Raw genomic sequence first — 17,471 nt, forward strand, 5'->3', positions numbered from 1 at the left:
TCTCCTACGGAGGAAAGGATTGCTTTGCAGATGAGGTCAGAAATACATAGAAATGTATGATTTTCCCAAAGACCTAGAGCTAGTAAGTTTCGGATTAGGGACTCAACCATGGCTTTTGCCTCTGGCTTCTAGTGTTTCTGCTTTGTTCTTCTACTTCTTAATAAAGAGCTTCTGCCATCTGATCTTCCAAATGAATGTTTCCCTCCAATCTTCCTCTACCTTTTATGAGGGTCACACTCACTAGTTCATCCAGTTGTGTGAACCCCACCCCCGGCCTCCTGCCATCCCCCAACTAATATATGAGTCTGTGGTAGAGGACACAGAGAAAAGCCAGAGTGGTACCTACTTTAGGGGGTGTAGAGCTGAGTTCATTTTCCTAAAGATAAAGAACTTCTAGGTGCCCCCAGAGGTCCAGGACGCCTAGGTGTTTATCTTTAGATTCTTATCTCCATACATCTTGGTGCATTATTGTTCTACCTCAATCACCCACCTTGCTTTGTCACCTCGTGCCCTTACACTGAGCTTTTTGCAAAGTTCTGTCATCAGTAAAATCCTTCACTTCCAATTTCTTCTCTGAAATGCTCCGAAATGCCTGTGGCTTCTTGTGTATGTTAACCTGTCTCTCTTGCAAATAAATGGTGGCTACACTCTGCCTCCCCAGAAGTCCCACCCTCTGGCCACCAATATCCGATGCACCTCAGGGCTTAGAACAAAGCATGTGTCCCCTTTGCTCTTCATTGGTACCTTCAGAGTCCTTTTCTCTCCCTCCTTTCGAATACCCCTGCTGCCTTAAAGCACATGGCATCAGTCTGTGCCACCAGTGCCCTTCATTCTTGCAGCCAACTAACAACCGTGTTCCACTTCCCATCATTCATGACATTTAAGTGCAAGGATCACTGCCTTCCTCCCCAACACAAAGCCTCTCAGCATTCTTGAGAGGCTTTATTATCCTTATTTATCCTTCCCGGCCTCTCTCTGAGTTGCCATTTCCGTGATTTGTTTCCCACATGACTTCAGCCTCCCTCTCCACAGTCATAACCTTGACCTTGTTATCACAGTGTCATTACCATTTCCAAAATTTACTTTTCGTGCATCCCAATTTCCAACAACCTCTATCTTCCCAGCTCACTTTTAAAGTACCCCTACCTTTGCCTTCCTTTGGGGCTACCATTGACTCCTCCACATTTTTAGCATCATTCTCATGACCTCTTTTCTGTCCTTGCCCAGCTCAGATTACTCACAGAGCCTCACCGTGAACAGTCCCTTGTATCACTTTGCCATTTATGCTCTCCGTCAAATGAGCCTAGCAAACCTTCAACTTTGGCTAAATTCAACTCTCGATCTACTCTGTGTCTGCACCTGAGCAGCTAAACATGGCTGAGGAGAAACACAGCCCCGTGCTGACTGGTTAGCTTTAAATTTGCAGACATACATCTCAAGGGGACCCACAGCACAGCCCGGCGATCTACTACATTTTCCCAGTCCATTTGCTCTCCCAGTCCCAATATAGCTAGTCCCAACTTCTGTTCTGTCGTCAGTCCCTCTCTGCTCATTCTCAGCTGATCACTTTGACCCTTATTTCACTGAGGAAAAGAAACAATCAGAACAGAATGACTCTATATTCCACTAGCAACTTCAGAAAAGTGCATTTGCCTTTATACCCCATGCTGTGCCTTACTGTCACTATATAGAGGAACAGTCCCTGCTCTGGCTCAAGGCCAGAGTCTCCACTTGTGCACCGATTACATTGCCTTTTTTCTACATGAGGAATGCACTTTTGAAGTTATCCCCTGTCTTTCTCATGGTCAATTTTCCCTGTCTATTAGATCGTTCTTATTGTATTGCTCTTGTACAATTCTATTTTTACATACCTGCTCTTGACCCTATGTGTCTTACTGAGTGTGCCACCCAATCTACGTTCCCCTCTACAGCAAAATTCATTAAAAATGTTTGTTCTCAGTGTTTTTCATTCTTTTCATTCTGTTTTTGATTGATCATTTAGGCTTTTGTGCCCAGCACTCCACTGAAATCCCTCTCGTCAAAGTCACCAGTGACTTCCTTGTTGCCAAACCCAATGGTTGATCCCAAACGTTCAGCTTTTTAGACCGCAGACCTTATTAGGAGCAAATGGCAAGGCCGCTCTCCCTCTTTCTCAAAGTCCACTTAGCCTAGGACCTGACAATCTCATGGTTTTCTCCCAAATCACTGGCCGCTCCTCACAGGGGCTGCTCCCTCCAGGTAGTCCCCATGTATTCTTATTTCACTGAGAAAGTGGATGAAACTGAATAGTGCTAAAGTAGATTAAGTGTGGCCTAAACCTGCCTCCATACATAACACACCATAACCTAACTTAAAATGTAGATAGACTGTAACCTAACTTGAGAGTATACTCTTATGACAAGTAGCTGAGTCTTGGCCAATTGCAGGCTACGGACTGTCAGAACATGCTGATATAAGGCAAATGCCAAGCTGTAACCAATCAAGCTGTTTCTGTATGCCACTTTCTTCTTCTGTCTATAAAAACTGCCTACCCACGTGGCTGGGTGGAGCTCTCTGAACCTGTACTGATTCAGGGTGCTGCCTGATTCATGAATCATTTCTTTGCTCAAATAAACTTTGCTAAATTTAATTTGTCTAAACTTTTTCTTTTAACATTAGGAACATTAAGCTCTTACATAAACCTTCACACAGGATTATGGACACATAACAGAGCAGTTTGATAAAACTGAAGACCAAAACCATCCAAACTAATGCAAACTTTACTTAGAATACATAACAGATTAGGCACTGTGTGGATAGATGGATAAACTTCATTCCCTTCTTTCTTTTAAGCTGGCATGTACGAAGCAATTAATGTGTTCCAGGCACAGTGCTAAGCACTTTGTATGCATTATTTAGTTTCATTTTTACAACTATCTAAGGTTGATACTGTTGTTATGCCCATTTTACAGATGATAAAACTGAGGGTTAGAAAAATTATATAACCATTTGTTATTTTAGACATAGTAAATGGCTGAAATGGGCTTTGAATCCAGGTATCTGGCTCTATACATAACCTGAGTCAATCATGAACCGTATTTGACTTGAAAAAGTGGCAGTTTCATGTGGTTCTACCTAATATTAAGTAGTTGCTTTGGACTAAGGGAAACTTGTGCCAGGAAGTACAAGGAATGCATTATATAAAGTATAAATTAGGGGGAAATAATAGTGAAAAACCATCAGGCTATAGTTTTTCACAAAACTAGTTGTGAATTTAGTTGATTCAGTCAAATAATTGTACTCAAGTACCACCGAGTAATTGGTTTATGTATTAATATGTTGAAGGACATGGGTCACAATATTTGTGTCTAAAGAAGATACCACCTCCCAGACACTTAAATGAATCCACATTTTGAAACTTCTTAAATGAAAACAGATACTTTTATTTTTACTTTGAGATTTTTGGGTCCTTCAACTAGTAGACTGCAGTTTTTTAGCTGAAATGTTGATAAAAGGTAGAATTAATTGAAAATACATGTTAGGTGTCAGAAAAATATTATAAATAAGAAAAATTGATTATCAGGGATGTTAAAAGTTTAAGCACCTAGTGTGAGGTTTTGCAAAAACAATGTTTATTTTTTAAGCAATTCTGCCAAGAGAGCTGGCTTAGGAGAGCAAAATGATAAACAAGGCTCCCAGGCATCTGGATTAACCCCTTTTAGTTCACCTAAAGTCTGCATGTTTTCTACCTCAGAAACCCACAGTCCTCCTTTCAACAAATATTCTGGAGATGCATTTACCCAAGGGTTCCGTGACTGATAAATTGAAGAAATCCCCTCCCATGCAGATATGCGTCTTACACCTTAGCCCCAAGGAAACACGCTTTCAGAAAGTGGGTAGGAAAGCCATTTCTATGGAAAGTCTAGACCTAGAGAGAAGTCTTTGTAGTCTTAGAGTCTTTATACTTTTGGAAATAAACTCTGTTTATTTGACAATGACACTAATAGAGTACAAGCCCATCTGCTGCTCCATCAGTTTTCAGGTGCGCTCACATACGGTCTGTTCTCACAACAGTCCTAGGGAGTTTACCTGACTTATTCGTCAGCCCCATTTGGAATATATGGACATTGATGCTTTGGGAGATTACGTGTCCTGGCTTGTGGGTATGTTACTAGTAAGTGACAATGGCTAGGAGTGGATATTACTGCCGTGGCTCCAAATCTGGGGCTTCTTCATTGCACCTACATGTGGATTCTTCTGTGGGAGGGGAAGAGCCGGTGCTGTTTGTGACTTTATTGCTGGTTAGCCCAATCTCTTATTTGCTGGTTCTTGCCTTTTATGATTACCTGGAGTGATATTCAGACCTTTGATTCCAAAGCCTTAGAGCTGGCAAGGGAGGAGTACTGATCCCTGGGGTAGCTTATATAAATTCCTAACTAATCAGGTCGAGAGGATCAGAGGAAAGTAGGGGAAAGGGCACAGCTCAGAACAAAAACAATTAGCACTGGTGTTTTGATGTCTCTCAAGTTCCACCACTCCAGCTGTTCCCTCATGTATGTTACAACATCTAGGAAACAAACCCGGCAGGAAGATGTGAAGTCTCCCATGGGAAAGATTTGCATGGGGGGGGACCCGGTATAGACGTGGTACAGCTGCCCGTGGCTCTCAGGGAGCAAACCCGGGCATCTCTTGCCATCCTTTCTCTGGTGTCTATTGTCAAGCCTTCATCTTCACAGACATTTAAACAGTTTGGAGAAAATTCTGTTCTCACAGTCATTTTATGCCAATAGCAAACAATATGTTACAAAAATATTAATACCCAATTTATATAAGTAACTTCCTTTTTGTTTGAGTTCTCAGAATTTCACTGATACATAATTATCAAGTAGTTGTCCTAGTTCTTATCGTAATTTATATTTACATAGCATTTTCTCATGTCAAACCTTTTCTACTTGGCAATATGACAAACCATCATGAGCTGTAAAATGCCTCTTCCCTAATCAACCTGGAAGGCATTAGGAAAAAAAGTATGAATTTGAAAAACAAATTTTAAGTTTTAAAAACATGTGAGAGACATCCCTGAGGAGTCTGAGGATCCCTGGAGGATGGATGTGTGCGGGGCCAGAGGCAGGGCTGGGGACAGGAGGGGCCTGGAGCCTTGGGTGGAGGATGGCTGGGGCCGCGGTGAGAGGAGAGCATTGTATAGCCCTACTGTGCAGCCTAGTTGATGAAAAGAGTCGCAGGTTGGCTGATCATACTTTGACAATCACTCCAACAAGCCTCCGTTTCCATCCCCCAGACAGGTGGCCCAGCAATGCTGACTCCTGGTGCTATTTCTTCCTGGCAGTTGAAATGTGAAGCCTTGGTCAGGGGAGTCTTCTGGGGAAGTGGCAACAAACAGGGATGGTCAACAGTGGATCTGCAGTGTCTGGGGCTCTGTACTGTGGGACTTATCTCCATCTTGTGCCTTAAATATGCCCTGAGGGACACAGACCGGGGCCAGGCCTTCAGTGCATCCCCAACACAGCACCAAAGAGAGCAGCCACTACCTCCAGGGAACATGAACTCACACAGCAAGATAACCACATGCCTGAGCACTAGAAAAGGAAGACAGCACACTGAACAACATGCATCGCCAGAAATAGAATTTTGAAACACACAGACCAAGAATTTAGAGTAACCCTAGCATGTGTAGAAGACAAAGATTTCCCACTGCAAGGCACTAAATAGAAATCATGACTAAGTATTAGATATACAGCTATATACAAATATAATGTTGAAATAAAGAATATGCTAGATGAGGAATATTACAGGATGGACATAACTAACAATAGTGAGTAGGAATATTTGATTGGGAAACTCTGAAAAAAAGCCAATAAGAAAGATTGAGGCCAGGTGCAGTGGTTCATCCCTGTAATTTCAGGACTTTGGGAGGCCAAGGCAGGAGGATCGCTTGAGCCCAGGAGTTTGAAGTTGCAGTGAGCTATGATGATGCCACTGCGTTCTAACTGGGGTGACAGAGAGAACCTATCTGAAAAAAGAAAGAAAGAAAGAAAGAAGGAAGGAAGGAAGGAAGGAAGGAAGGAAGGAAGGAAGGAAGGAAGGAAGGAAGGAAGGAAGGAAAGAAAGAAAGAAAGAAAGAAAGAAAGAAAGAAAGAAAGAAAGAAAGAAAGAAAGAAAGAAAGAAAGAAAGAAAGAAAGAAAGAAAGAAAGAAAATAGAAGAAAAGAATCGGAAGAATAGATGTAGAAGTATTAACAATAATGGGAACTCCCAAAGGGAAAATATTGGAAGAATTAATAAAGATGTGTCTTCCATTGTTAAAGATTGATGATACAACTCAGTTTGAAAAAAACTCATCAAGGAACAAACAAGAGAGTTAAGGAGAAAAGGGACCTACAGTACATAAGACAGAGAGGACATTCTAAAAGCTTCTAGAGAGAAAGGTCACCTAAAAAGAAACAAAAATCAAGTAGCATTGCAGTACTCAACAGCAGCACTGGACTGCATTAGACAATGAAATAATATACTTACAGAAATGACACACCAAATTATCATTCAAATGTATCGGCATACAAATATGTTCTAAGGTACTCAAAGACCCAAAAGGGAACCAGAATTGGAGGAAGAAGCTAAATGTAAAGAGAAACAAATTCAGGAAGATGCAGTACTAGGTAGGGAAAAAAGTATGGGTGATCAAAATACTTTGGTAAATGTAATGTTGATTCAGAAAGGTGTCAAAGACAACAGTTTATAAAATTAACAGGATTTCTCTACACAAGTACTAACGAACTAGAATATGATGACAAAAATGAACTAACAATAGCAACAAAACTATATAGTGTCTAGAATTAATTTAACCAAGACTATATAAGACCTCCAAGGAAAAAATTTTGAAACTTAAAGAAATATGGAAGATCATTTTAAAAAAAGAGAGTAGAATTCTGTACTCTTGGATGGAACAACTTGCTATTATAAAGGTATTTATTCTTCCTTAATCTGCAAATTCAATGCAATCCCAATAAAAATTCCAGTTGGATTTTTTTGGGAATTTGATATGTTTTTATGAAATATTAATATAAAAACAAATAATAAAGGCCCAGAAATAAGTAAATTAAAATTGAAAAATCAGAGTAATGAGGAAGACTTCTTTTACCAGATACTGTGATTTAGTACCAATCCCTAGTAATGAAAGCAGTGTGGTTTTGGTGCAAGAATAAATAGACCATTCGGGTAGAATAGAATGACCAGAAACAGATTCATGTATAGAGGGACATTTTTATGGTAAATATTGCACCACAAATCAATTGGCAGAGAACAGGATGGATTACTTAACAGGTGATGTACTTTGCGGAGAAAAATAAAACTGAACTCAAGGAGGGAATTGGAGGTAATTTGGGTGTCCATCTTTAGTGTGGCTGGAGGCACAGTGTGCAGCACTCTGAAATGGTTCGAAACAGCAGATTCAATGCACAAATGGCGACACAGATGCATCTTAAAGGCAATGCTGAAGTAATGCAAGGTAACAGTTGGGTAAGTGTAAACTAAAGACTCATAAAGCAGCAATATATGTTTTACAAGAACAGATAAAAATAAGATTCGTTGCCAAGGTGGGGTGAAGGAGGGAGCTGGGAGTGGAAAAATAGATAATAAAAACACAAATTTCATATTTATGGCTATATGATCTTGCAGTACAGTGATATGGAATAAATTTCCTCTTGTACCTATTGGTGGATTTTTTCCCCTTTCCTTTTGAAATCAGTTTGTGTTTGGTTATGGGCCGGCAGGATCTAGAGGAAAAGTTAGATATTAAAGCCATTGGACAGAGCACACGGGCTCAGAAAAATGAAACGTTTTGTTCACAGCTAGGTAAGTGATGGTGCCCGGGACTTTGGACTCTTACTCCTGTGAAAACTTTGGTGCCCGTAAATTATTTTAAAATATCTGGAATTCTTAGTAAAACCATCTGGAAAGCAAATGTGCATTTTTTTCCCCACAAAGGACATTTCTGTGGTTGTTCACGTCTCAATATGAAGACAAAACTCATTTCAGCAAAATGCAAATAAGCAAACATAAAACATACCATGATTCTATCACAGCCCTATTTGTTTTTATTTTCAAAATAAGGAACTGACATTAAGTCTGAGTCCTAGAAACTTTTTTTTTTTTTTTTGAGAAGGCAGGTCTAGAAAAGTGTTGTTTATTTGGAGGTAAAGATTTCCAACCCTGTGTTTTTATTTATTTTTATTTTTTTAGTTACTTTGGCATCTGCTAAGTTAAACAGCGATCAGAAAATCAGGGGAACATCAGAGACTGTGTGAAGCACGCAAAACCTTGTCAAGCTCAAAGGAGAAACCTGCAGGACCCCAGAGGGCTGACAGCTAAGGAGAAGTATCTTCTATAAAAGTGCAATAGAAGGGCTTTTCTAGGAATGGTCAGTAGCACTTCAGCCCTGACCTCCAGGAGGCATTCAGGGGCCTCATGGGCAGTCAGTTATAGCTCTGGATCCAACTCACTGTTTCCCAAGAGTTTTCAGGATTAGGAACCCAAACAGTTTCAGAACTGGAACAAACTTGAGAAGTCATTCAACTTAAAAATTCTGGGAAGATGGTGGTGGCAGTTTTGAGTCTTTGAATGCCCACATAAAAACAGAGGAAAACCAAAATTTGCAAACAAATATTTGCAATAAACCTAAGTGGTAGCGTATCCCTATAACCCCCCAAATACAAGGGGATGAGAATAAACCAACAGTCATAAAACCTGCCGTGGCATCTGAAAGGGAGAAAGCAGAGGGCAGCAGTAGTATGTCTAAGCAATCTGAGAGCAGGGGAAGCCCTAAATAGCCAATGAGAACCCGCTGGAAAGCAGGCAGACCAATGCAGCAGCAGTTGCTCAAATTGAGAGTAGTTTTGCCCACCTGAATGCCAATGAGTGCAAGCTCCATTCCTCAACCCCAGTAAGATCTCAAGGCTGGAACAGCACACCCAGCAGTGTGCTAATAACTGTTTAACAGCCCGATTTGTAGTGTTTGCTGATTTGCATGATGCAAATACTCTCATCCTGGTTGCTTGCAAGCTACCGACACGAACATGACATTGGGAAGAGTCGTACACAATTGACTCTTGCAAGGTGGGAGCGAGCTGGGCACTCTGGGAAGAGCCAGGGCTCTTTTCCAGAACTGGCCGTACACTGTGTAGAAACTGCTGGGAATGAAATCAGTCCTGGGCAGGAATAAGGACAACTGCAATGAAGGGAAGGGAAGGCTGAGATAAAGAGTGGGGGATGGAATAGAGCCAGGAAATTTCAGAGAGCTAGCTGCCACATTTCTGAACACTACGCAATAAAAGACGAGGGAGCTCCTAAAGTTCGGACAGCTACCTCGAACCACACCACCTTCTAAAAGTTCAGGAAAACTGACATTACAGAAAAATGTACCAAGGTAAAATCCCATGCAAAGAAACTATAAGTCATTTAACTCCATGGTTTCACTAGAAACAAAGAAAAAACCCCAGAAAACACTTGTCATGTGCCACTTATTCTGAGTAGGAGGCCACACTCCTGACAACTTCCAGTGAGCTAAATTGACCTAACCAAAGCTGTGACATTGACCATGGTGTCTTCACCAGCTTCCTCCTAGTCAGTCAACAACTTCCTACACCCTCATCACTTTGTCCTAATCGTCCAGACATTTTCACCTGCAGCGGTATCATGTGCCAGACTGCCTCACCCCAACCAAAAATTACCCATTCTGTGTTCTATCCCTCCATGGATCTAAAGGGGAGCTGATAAATCTTTGACAACAGATGTTTCAGGAATTAATTTTAGCTTAATAAAGTTTGGTTTCCCATACTTTCACACAAGAGCTGTAGTACTGCGTGCTTTCATTATATAACCCTGAAGAAATCACTAATATGGGAATTTCAAAAAAATTGAGGCTGGGGTACGGGGAAGACATTTTTGGCCAGAGGAGATTTAACAGTTCAGGTTCTTTGGTGGCAGACTGAAAAGAAGGGCTGTTTGTGGTGTTAGGAAGGGTAGGAAGCAGGGACTCTTGGAGAATTGCAGTTGCACGAATTCAAGAACCATCTGTTTTGGGTGCACATTAGGTAACTCAGTCTCAAACACATTTTCATTTTCAAGATTCAAATTACTGAGAATGAAACTTGGTCCATTTTGGGTCAAATGTCCATTCTCTTGATAAGTAAGTGGGATTTTATAATCAGCATCTCTGGGCTATATGGAATTTCTCAAGAGGGAAGCAAAAAAGAAAAACTACAAGAGATGTCACTAGAGGCCTTCTAGGTGTGCCAGGTTCTAGTCAGCCTGATTACCTCATCACTTGACGTGATTTGTTGAATGAAATCTAATGAGTAACTCAAGATATTTTAAAAAATCAACCTGATGTGGCTGGTTCACACATGGCTTCTGTTCCAACCTACACTATCCTTCACATTGGATTTGGCCACTTCCCTGCATTGTTCTTACAAAATTCTCTCACACCAAGCATTATTGATTAAAGAGTTCAGGTTGAGACAGAGAAGACGATTATATTGTATACCACCTAGAAAACAAACTAAAATCCCATTAAGAATCCTATTTCCCATCATCAGTTGAATGAACAAATAAAATGTGTATATTTGCAGAATGGAATATTACATAGCATGAGATTGAATGCTCTACAATTATGCAACAACATGGATGATGTCAAGAACAATATCGAGTGAAAGGAGCTGGACAAAGATGAGTACACGTTACTTGACTCCATTTATATGAAATACAAAACAAGGCTAGTGACGGTGGCTCATGCCTGTGATCCTAGCACTTGGGGAGACCGAAGAGGGAGGATCACTTGAGGTCAGGAGTTTGAGACCAGCCTGAGCAAGAGCAAGACCCCGTCTCTACAAAAACTAGAAAAATTATCCAAGCATGTTAGTGCATACCTGTAGTCCCAGCTACTTGGGAGGCTGAGGCAGGAGGATCACTTGATCCCGGGAGTTTGCAGTTGCAGTGAACTATAATGATACCACTGCACTCCAGCCAGGGCAACAGCGCCAGACCCTCCCTCCATCCCCTCCTTGCCAAAAAACACCAGGCAGAACTAACCCATGTTGTTCTAGGTTAGGGCAGTGGTTACTCTTGGGGGAGAAGTCATGAGTCAAGGGGTCACAAAGGCAGCTTCTAGATGCTTCTCAGTCTGGGTGCTGGTTCCATGGGTGTGTTCTGTTTGTGAAAATTCATTAAGGTGTATACTTCTGGTATGTGCCCATTTTTCTTTCTATATTATGTACTCAATAAAAAATAGAACTTCTTAAAAAGTTAAAGAAACTTTATTAGACAGTCCTGTTCTTCCCAAAGTCCTTCCTTGGCTGCCTGGCCAATTAGGGATGCTCCCTCTCTCCTCTCAGCCGTGTCCCACTGCACCCCTCAGGCTCAGGGGTCCTACTCCAAACACACGCCTGTCTCTGTTTTGCACGGCTCCCTGGACAGCGCGGTCTTCCACTCCACCTGCTTCTCTCCCAGAGAGTGGTCCTGTCTGGCTTTCTGGTTGGTCTTTGCTGGTTTTTCCACAGTTCTTATGAATAAAATATTATCCATCTCATTACATTTTCAACCTGAGAAAAGTATTTGCAAATATTTACAATTTTGGATTCACAAATTCTCTCCCCAAGGAATCAGTTAGGAGAAGAGACCTGGTATTCCACTGACTAACAGTCCAAACCTACTTCTTCATCTTCCTCCTGCTTCCTTTTCCTTTTCTTAGGGAAGTTAGATGCTAAGTACCAGGGGTGCTAGTCTAGTGGTCACGTTTGTGACGTCTGTGATCATGAAGTTGCCATCAGGATATTGGTCCTCAGCATCTTCAGTGCCCACTGTTGGTGTGTACACACTTAGCCCCCCTACCCCCTGGGTGATCTCTGAGGCCCGTGCATTTTGTGGGCTTCCTGAGTGCCGCATAGGGATAAATGTTCAAGTTGCCCACGGTTTGTAATTTATTACCACACCCCTTCTTAGCTGCCTCCCTCCTCCATCTCAAGCCCCCACTCCCCGTAGCCCCGCAGGTGTTTCCTAGGTCATCTCCCAAACAGAGCAGTTCCACGTGAAGCCCTGTTTGCGAGTCTGAGTCTGGGGGAATACAAACAAGGCAGAGATCTACCTTTCCTGTAAACCTGCACAAGCACCTGTGTGCACATGTGCACGTCATCCACACACAATGAGTTATAGTGTGTGTGGTGGACCCTAAGGTGACCCCAACGAGTCATGCGCTTTGTCTAATTCCCTCCCCTTGAGAGTGGATAGAACTTGTGACTTACTTCTAGCTAGGGGAGTATGGCAAAAGTGATAGGACAGTCACTCCTGTGATCATGTTCCATTACAGCAGACTAGAGAGGGATCCTCCCATGGGTTTTAAGGATGCAGACTACCATGTTTGAGCTGTCTGTGGGATCCCATGACAAGAACTGTCGGGGCCTCTAGGAGCAGAGTCTGGTCTCTGAACAACAGCCAGCAAGAAAGCAAGGAACTTGGTCCTACAACCACGAGGAGATGCATCATGACAAAAAGCTGGGGGAGTTTCATGTTGAGCCTCCAGATGAGAACGCAGCCCCACCAACACCCTGATTGCAGCCCTCCAAGATCTTGGGCAAGAGGACCCAGCTAAGCTATGTATAGACTCTTGACCCACAGAAATTCTGAGATAATAAATGTGTGTTGATTGGAGCCACCAAGTTTGTGGTGATTTCTTAGGCAGCAGTAGAAGACTAACGCAGTCTCTGTGGAAACTTTTGACCTGGGACGTGGACTCATTTCTACCCGCCTCAGACCTCGCTGGCAGGGGTCTGACCTCAAGGTGCCTCCCGTCCCATTCTGCGCTTTGGTTTTGTTACGTGAGGACAACCAGTATTACCACCCTTTCTCGTTCCTGATTTGTTTTCACTGAAAGTAAATATTAGAGTGGCCCAGCAATTCTCTGGCGAATACAAGTTTCTTTAGCAATGCTGCTCTATGAATTCCTTCTGCAGACTTGATCCTGCAGAGCCTGATTTTCCCAACGTCAGGACCAGGTCAAGGCTCACAGGACCTTGTTCCCTGGCTCATTTCAAAAGTCTATTGGGTTGTAACACAGTTGGTAAAGTTCTTTTCTTCCTGAACATGAATGTCAGAGATTTAACTTGCGAATTTGTGCAATCCTCTAAAACCCTCTGTCTTCTGCTATGAGAAATTTAACAGCATTATTTGGCAGCTGGATGTATTTTAAAACACTGTTTTACTGGCTTCCAAGAACTTCCCTATGGCTATGGAGGCATTGTCTGGAGTGGAACCACATAAGCCTGTCCTTGCTCTTCCTTTCTGATATCTGCTTTATCTAACATTTCAGTACTCTTTCCAGTCAAGATTCAAGTATTTCTTCCCAGGGGAAGTAGTGGGAGAAGATTCTTCTGGTAGCATTTCAATTGGAGGGAGGGGAGCTTTGCACTGGCTGTCCCTCATGCCAGCCCTCATCTCTGTTGGTTGTCCCCAGGTTGGGCAATGGGTGTGCTTTCGTAACGCAGGTAACCCAAGCCACCAAAATCAGTCCTCTGGATCCATGGGTTCCACATGCACAGAGTCAACCAACTGCTGATGGAAAATATTCAGAGATAAACCCCAACAAAAGCAACAATATGACAATAAAAAATACAAATTAAAAACAATACAGCACAACGTCTATTAACCTAGCATTTACATTGTATTAGTATCATAAATAATCTAGAGATGATTTAAAGGGTACAGGAGGATGTGCATAGGTTATGTGCAAATACTCTGCCATTTTGTATGTGAGACTTGAGCATCCATGGATTCTGGTATCTGCTGGGGTTCCTGGAACCAATACCCAGGGTACACCCAGGGACGGCTGCACTGTGTTCACTTGTGTTCTAAGAAGAGGAATAGTCTTTTGAGAAATTTAGGCAAAGTTAGGATCTTAAAAAATCACTTTCTAGTTATGTTCCTCCTCTATTATCACACTGGAAGTCAGAAAAATTAATATCCTAATAAAGCTGCAGTAACCTTCTCTTTTTCCTGAATAATATTTCAAACCACTTTGTATTTACCCTCTTTAAAAAAAAGTCTTCAAGTAGGATCCTTTCAAACTTGGTCTCATTCCAGGCCACAGGTATTCCAAACAACAGCCGTGGCTCTGATGAGCATACCACCCGTGAACGTGGATCTTTCCCAGGGCCGGGCTGCTCTCTCAGATATTGGACTCTTGCTGCTGTCACGCTTGGTCTCACTGTTGTTCTGATCATCGGAGTGTGGTGAGGCACGTTCAGGGGATGCATTCATCCACTGCCATAGGAAGAGCACATCCGGTCAAGGTCTGGGCCCACGCTTGGCTCTGAGCTCACCACTCCCTCAGAGCCCCCTCTTCTGCTAGCCAGCGTTCCCTGAAGCACAGCCACTGTGTGGGGAGAGCTAGTTCCCAGGTTCGCAGAATCAGCCGCTGGCTGGGCTGACACACACCCTCCCATTCTTCTGAGCACAGCGTATTCCCCTGCTCTGGAGCTGTTTGGGCAGATGATCCACCTCTCTCCCTGCAATTTACTGTTTCTCTTAGGAATTTTAATCATGTCTCAAATCTTTTTGTTAAATCCTTATCCCAGAACAATGACTGCCTGGGGTAATACATATACTGAGAGCAGCCATTCAAATGTGTTGTTTCTTGAACTAGCAGGTTTGCTACAGGAGTCTACAGACACATGTCACTGTGCTCCTAATTTTATACCTGCCTTAAGAAACAATTTCATTAAATATATTCAATGACCCTGAAAAAGTCATTTTCCCCCCATTCTACAGATGGGAAAACAGCCTCAGAGAGGTTGAGTGAGCTATTCAAAGTCCCACAGCTATTAGTTGGCAGGCCTGGGATTGGAACTCAAGTGTATTTGACAATAAAATTCATGTCAGAAGACACGAAGGAAGAGAACATAAAGACTTGCCTTATGAACCTAAACGTTGAAAGGCGTTTCTCAAACTAGAGCCCAATGCACCCCTTGTGCTCAGTAGGAATATTTTGGGGGGTTTGTTTGATTCTCCAAAAATAATTTTAAGTGTATTTTCTTTTTTAAAAACCACTTTATTAAGCTATTATTGATATAAAAGAGCTGTAGATACTTAACATATATAACCTGATGCGTTTGGAAAAAAGTATTCACCTGTGAAACCATCATCACTGTCAATGTCATAAACTTATCTATTACCTCCAGAAATTTCCTCCTGCCTCCTTTGTTTTTTTAAAAGTGTATTTTCACTTTGCTGATACTGTGTGAAAAAAAAGAGAATTTTCTGAATAATATGCTTGATTACTTTCTGAGTAATGCCTTGAGATTTTCATGTTGCATTTTGCATTTATGTTAAAGTTCACTGGCACTAAGTCTTACTACTTTGATTATGAGCTAGTGGAAGATAACACAGGCTGACTTCCTTGGAAACAGGGTGTGAGGTAGAGGCCAAATGCCTGGCAGTTGTTTGGATGAAGAAAAGTAAAGTGATATTTGAGCCAAAAGGTGACTGTTGAACCCCAAAAAACCTTAACGATAACAAAACATTCCAAACTCCTTTTTGTAAGCCAAGTTTATTTGCAGCAAACCAACATTCTCTGTTTAATCAAATTTATGTGAATTTGAAGTTTATTAGATATAGTTTTATTTCTATTAATATGTCATTTTTTTTGGTTTTACAAGAGCAGCAAGCATAAAGGATACATACCTAGTTTAATGTTTGTATATATTTAACATAAGATAATTTTCTTATATATGAGGGATCCACAAGAATTTTTCACTATATAAAATCTGAACATTACTCAAGTTTGAAAATAATTGTTTTATTGAAGTATAATAGCTTTATTGTTTTTAGAAACAAGATATGGATGTCATAAAATGTTAATTCTAAAAAAAAAAATACAAAGAACGTAAATTTTTAAAAAATTACCTTAATCTCACCACTGTAAAAATAAACACTGTTAACAATGGTGAACAGGGTTTCACTTTATTTTATTTCTTTATATAAAGGTATCTTATTATACTCTCTTTTTATTTCAATAGATTTAGAGGGTGAAAATGGTTTTTTGTTACAGGGATAAATTGTGTAAAGATGAAGTCAGGGCTTTTAGTGTGCCTATCACCTGAATAGTATACATTGTATCCCATAGATAATTTACGATCCCTCTCCCCTCTCTCACCTACCCCCCTTTTGAGTCTCCAGTGTCCATTATACCACTTTGTATGACCTTGCATACCTATTGTTTAGGTCTACTTGTAAGTGAGAACATGCGGTATTTGGTTTTCTATTCCTGCTTTATTTCACTTAGGATAATGGCCTCCAGTTCCATCCAAGTTGCTGCAAAAGACATTATTTCATTCCTTTTCATGGCTGAATAGTATTCCATGGTATATACATAAACCACATTTTCTTTACCCACTCATCAATTGATGTGCACTTAGGTTGATTACATACCTTTGCAATTGTGAATTGTGTTGCAATAAACATACGAGTGCATGTGTCTTGCTGATCTAATGACTTCTTTTCCTTCGGGTAGATACCCAGCAGTGGAATTGCTGGATCGAATGATAGATCTACTTTTAGTTCTTTGAGGAATCTCCATACTGTTCTTCCACAGAGATTGTACTAGGTTACAGTCCCACCAAGAGTTTATAAGCATTCCTTTTTCTCTGCATTGATGCCAGCATCCTTTTTTTTTTTTTTTTACCATTTTATTTTCTTTTTCTTTTTATTTTTTTGAGAGATAGTCTCACTCCATCACCCTGGGTAGAGTGCAGTGGCATCATCGTTGCTCACTGCAACCTCAAACTCCTAGAATCAAGCAATCCTCCTGCCTCAGTCTCCCCAGCAGCTGGGACTACAGGCACATGCCATGACACCTGGCTAATTTTTCTATTTTTAGTAGAGACAGGGATCTTGCTCTTGCTCAGTCTGGTCTTAAACTCATGAGCTCAAGCAATCCTCCCACCTCGGCCTCCCAGAGTGCTAAGATTACAGGTATGAGCCACCATGCCTGGCCTTGACTTTTTAATGGCCATTCTGATAGGGGTAAGGTGATATCTTATTATAGTTTTAATTTGCATTCCTCTGATGATTGGTGATGTTGAGCATTTTTTCATATGTTTGTTGGCCGTTTGTCTATCTTCTTTTGAAAAAATTCTGTTCATGTCTTTTGCCCACTTTCTGATGGAATTATTTGTTTTTTTCTTGCTGTTTTGTTTGAGTTCTTTGTAGTTTTGAATATCTCTCTACATACATGAAGATGGAAGGAGAAATAGAAATAATTTTACAGATATGGCATTATACTGGAAACAGCATTTTAAAACAAAAGTCTCAAGTTTGGTTTTTATAGAAAATAGGCACCTGTAGTGAAACTAAAGAACTGCCTGTTTTCAGATAAATGTTCTTTGTGACAGAAAATATTAATATTTGAAAAAGTATTTAAAAAAATTTAAG

This window comes from Lemur catta, chromosome 3 (genome assembly GCF_020740605.2).
Source record: "Lemur catta isolate mLemCat1 chromosome 3, mLemCat1.pri, whole genome shotgun sequence".
Lineage (NCBI taxonomy): Eukaryota > Metazoa > Chordata > Mammalia > Primates > Lemuridae > Lemur > Lemur catta.